The sequence below is a fragment of the Sinocyclocheilus anshuiensis genome, unplaced genomic scaffold, assembly GCF_001515605.1.
Source record: "Sinocyclocheilus anshuiensis isolate Anshui unplaced genomic scaffold, SAMN03320099.WGS_v1.1 scaffold1736, whole genome shotgun sequence".
NCBI classification, from domain to species: domain Eukaryota; kingdom Metazoa; phylum Chordata; class Actinopteri; order Cypriniformes; family Cyprinidae; genus Sinocyclocheilus; species Sinocyclocheilus anshuiensis.
This window is the reverse complement of record NW_015558656.1, coordinates 403933-408701: the sequence shown is the minus strand read 5'-3', so window position 1 is coordinate 408701 and position 4769 is coordinate 403933. Positions and strand designations below refer to the sequence as shown.

The window sequence follows — 4769 nt, the reverse complement described above, 5'->3', positions numbered from 1 at the left end:
ACTCTTGTCCTGTTCTGAACCAGCCATGGGGGTTGATTGTGAACTGTCTGTCACAGCCAAAAACTCTGCCTTTGAACCCTTAACCCTACCTGTCATGAGCCCAGAAACTATTAATTCACCCTATGTCCTTCCTGTTAACCTTGTCACTGCCATAAAGATTATTCAGGAACTGTCTGCTTGTTCTGTTTCCCCAAGTGTGTCTAATTCTGAACTATCTGTCTTGCCAGTCTCAGTCAAGGAGTTAAATAATGAACGGTCTGTCCACACAGTGTCAACCCATGAATCTGTTCCTGAATTGTCTGTCTGTCCACTAATTTCAAGTAATATGTCTGATTTTGAACCATCTGTCTGTCTAGCCAATCCAGTTCCCATCAATCCTCGTGATTCTGATTCGTGTGTCAATGTGTCTGATGATGTTCCTGTCTGTCCAGTTTTCACCAATGACCCTGTGTGTGAACTGTCAACTCAACCAGTGTTTGCCAATGATTCCAATGTTGAACTGTCTGCCAGTGAGGTCCCAGTTAACTTATCTGATGTTATGCCAGCTGCCAATTTTGTTTCAGTCAATGAGCCTGTTTATGAACTGTCTGTCTGTTCAGTTACATTTAATAGACCCAATTACGAACTATCTGCCTTGCCAGTTTCAGTCCATGAGTTTAATTACAAACTGTCTGCCCCTCCGGTTCTCCCTAATGTGTCTGTCCACCCCATTATCTTTAAGGAGACCAAACCCTTTGTGTTGCCTGCCTCGGTCCTTGGGGCCGTGAATACTCTGTCTCTGTTGTCTGTGTCTGCTCTTCCTAGGTCTCAGTCTCCTGATCAGTCTGCTCCGCCGTGGTGGTCTTCTGTTCCGCCCTGGTGGGCTTCTGCTGCATCTGCTCCGCCCTGGTGGGCTTCTGCTCCATATGCTCCGCCCTGGAGATCTTCTGCTCCGCCCTGGTGGGCTTCTGCTCTGTCTGCTCCGGCCTGGTGGTCTTCTGCTCCACCGTGGTGGTCTTCTGCTTCATCTGCACCGGCCTGGTGGTCTTCTGCTCCGCCCTGGTTGGCTCCAGTCCCGTCTGCTCCGCCCCGGTGGGCTTCTGTCCAGTCTGCTCCGTCGTGGTGGTCTTCTGCTCTGTCTGCTCCGGCCTGGTGGTCTTCTGCTCCTCCGTGGTGGTCTTCTGCTCCGTCTGCTCCGACCTGGTGGTCTTCTGCTCTGCCGTGGGGATCTTTGGACCCGTCTGCTCAGCTGTGGTGGTCCTCAGCTCCACCTGCTCTGCCGGCTCCACCCTGGTTCTCTGCTCCGCCCTGGCTTCCTACTTCGCCGGTTTGGCCTTGGTGCTCTGCTCTGCCAACTCTGCCTCAGTCCCCGGTCTCTCCACTTCCACGTGGTCCTGGCCCTCTGTCCCTCCCCCTGTTCCGTGGCTATGTCACGAATCCGGTCTATAAACTTCCATTCTCTCACCACCAGAGTTTACCCGCTCTCCACATGGACTCTCACACTACACAGACTGTTACACATCACCCTGGACTACATTTCCCATGCTCCATTGCACTAATCACAAGCTCACCTGAAACCAATCACACACAGCTGCTACCAATAACACACACTATATAAATCAGTCTCACACCACCATTCAACGCCGAATATTGTTTAGCGTTTATCACTTTGATAACTGATAGCTATTTTACGGAGCCTGCCCTAGTTTTCATAATCTAGTCATAGTCTTGCCTTGCCTGTTTTCCTGGTTCCTGATTCTTGCCACATATCTTGGATTAACCCTTTGCTTGCTGTTTCGGACTGTGTTTGCTCCTCGCCTGGCCTTATGCTCACGTTTACGGATTACCCCTCTTGTCAAGCCCTCTGGATTACGTTTGCTGTCGTCTGACTCAAGCCCGTTTAGGATTGCTCTTTTGTCTTGCCTGTGCCATACCTGTTTGCTGTTGTTCGACCCTGCCTGTGTTTTTGACTGTTTATTAATAAAAGCTAGCACATGGATCTGCACGCCTCTCGTCTCGTCAGCCCCGTAACAGAATGTATCATGATCTTACATTGAAATACATGAGAACAGAATAGTCCATAGCAGTGTCTTGCTCTTCTCTCTGCACAGTTTTCCGAGGAATGGATCCATATGGAAGCCCCATGACAACCTTGTGCAATTACCATACAAGTCCATAAAGCATGATAACACTTTCTCCAGTGAAAAAGTCCATCCATTGTCCTCTCACAACATATTTATTTAGAACTGTTTTGGACTGTTTTCAGATGTAAACTGTGATTGATCTGTGCATATTTCTCACCTGATTTACACGAGTTCAAGCACTGGATAAAGCAATATTATGGATAGTGTATTAAAGGCTCCTGTAAGAGGGACCTTTATTATGAAACTGGAGTCGTAATAGTACTTCGGTAGAGGGCAGTGTAGTTTGATGAGCTGCCGCTGTTTGCTGTGTTTGAGTGATCTGTCCGAGCCGTCAGCTGCAAGGATGATACTTTCACTTTGTTCGTGGGGATTTTTACAGATTTAATATCAAGGTGGTAGTCACTGACCACAAAGTAAGCCTATTTTATTTATATTTGTGTTTACAGTGATCGCTACAGTGTTATATGTGTTTGTACCATATGAACATGCCCAGACATGTCCTCGATCGGGAATATTACTTAACGGGTAATTATTCATTCTTTATCAAGATGTAAATCAGTGTTATGATGTCTTAATGACGTGATGTTGTTCTGTTAAGCTGCTACAATACCGAACGAGTGATTAACGTTCTGTTTATGCAAATGTTACTCCGATGCGCCATGATTCTATCCATATATGGGAACTTTATGTTCATAAGGACAAATGATCACTCATGACGTAGTTTTCTGTGAAATACCTTGTTTCCCTTCATTTAACTGTATGTTCAGTAGAGAAATGCCAATTATGTGAATTATGAATGCTTTGGTTTCATTATGTAACCGTAAATATTACTATTGTTTATCTATATCTTTAGCTTATTCATTTCTTTATTGTACTTATTTTGCAGACTATCTACACCTTTGATTGTACCTCTGTGGCCCTTCCTTTTCTCTACTAATACACCATCGAAAGCTAATCACCTGTCTCTTCATTATTGGTGCTCTGACTGGCACCCAGGGGGGTTTACTCATCCATTACCTGATCAGAACCTAACAGTCCCAAAGTCTCTGCAACAAATTGGTCCTTCGAGCCGGATGAGTATTCCCTTCTGACACGATGGATCCTGATGAGGAGATTGTTGGTGGTGTTCGTCCTAAACGCCATACTCGTCCTCCAGCTTACCTACAGCAGTATGAAGTACAGTATACCCGAGGCAGACCTGTCGCTGAGTATGATGTCCCACAAACGAGTGATTAGCGTTCTGTTTATGCAAATGTTACTCCGATGCGCCACGATTCTATCCATATATGGGAACTTTATGTTCATAGGGACAAATGATCACTCATGACTTGTAGTTTTCTGTGAAATACCTTGTTTCCCTTCATTTAACTGTATGTTCAGTAGAGAAATGCCAGTTATGTGAATTAGGAATGCTTTGGTTTCATTATGTAACTGTAAATATTACTATTGTTTATCTATATCTTTAGCTTATTGATTTCTTTATTGTACTTATTTTGCAGACTATCTACACCTTTGATTGTACCTCTGTGGCCCTTCCTTTTCTCTACTAATACACCATCGAAAGCTAATCACCTGTCTCTTCATTATTGGTGCTCTGACCGGCACCCAGGGGGGTTTACTCATCCATTACCTGATCAGAACCTAACAGTCCCAAAGTCTCTGCAACAAATTGGTCCTTTGAGCCAGATGAGTATTCCCTTCTGACACGATGGATCCTGATGAGGAGATTGTTGGTGGTGTTCGTCCTAAACGCCATACTCGTCCTCCAGCTTACCTACAGCAGTATGAAGTACAGTATACCCGAGGCAGACCTGTCGCTGAGTATGATGTCCCACACCCCTGGGAGGCACCTGTCCACCGGACTCCCCCCCCGTCCTTCCAGCCTTACGCCACTCCCCCTGGTGGTTGCCTGGTCTGTTCTGATGGCTCTCGGATCATGTCCTCAAATTATCAGCCTCCACAGCATGCTAAATTCCATCAGCCATCCTTCTCCTCGCCTCAAGCGGCTGGTTTCATTTCCTCTGCACACGACAGTGAACTACAGCACCTGCGTCATGAGCATGCACAATTAATGCAGACTCATCAGGCTTTTCAGGCAGACCTGAGGGAGCTGAGAGAAGTCCGTGCGGAAGTCAGAGAATTAGTTAAAGTTGCTCAGTCCCTTCGAGCTGACCTTCAAACCAGTCAAACGAGTGAAACCAGAGGTCAGAATCTCTCACCTGCACAGCCACCGGCGTTGCAGTTATCCAGTCCTCCTGTGAGGCGGTATGAATCCACACCTTTAACGGAGGATGGAAATTTTGCTGATCTTCCCCTACCGCCATGGCCAGAGCCTGACGTTGACTTTATGAACCAGGTGGGTATCCTTGCACTCTCCGACATGGGTGTCACTGTTTACCAACCGGTGATGCCAGAGACTAGAAAGTATTCCTTTGTGTTCCCGGCTACTGAAACACGCCCTCCTCAGCCTTATGCTCCTGACACTTGTGGGCTCCCCCCACCTCCTACCCCTAAAGAGCTTCGAGAGTTACTCACATCTGCGGCCATGCCCTTACCTGCTAACCGCACGACCTTGCCTGTTTCTCCGCGATTCAGTTCGGTACCTGCTCATTCGAATCCTCCAGCCTTTGCACCAAAGGCAGAGCC

The 4769-nt window shown here is 46.8% G+C and overlaps 1 pseudogene; it reads right to left on the bottom strand.

Moving 5' to 3' along the window:
* LOC107681050 (transmembrane channel-like protein 2) overlaps nucleotides 1-4769 on the bottom strand; it is a 36435-nt pseudogene that overhangs the window by 16904 nt on the left and 14762 nt on the right.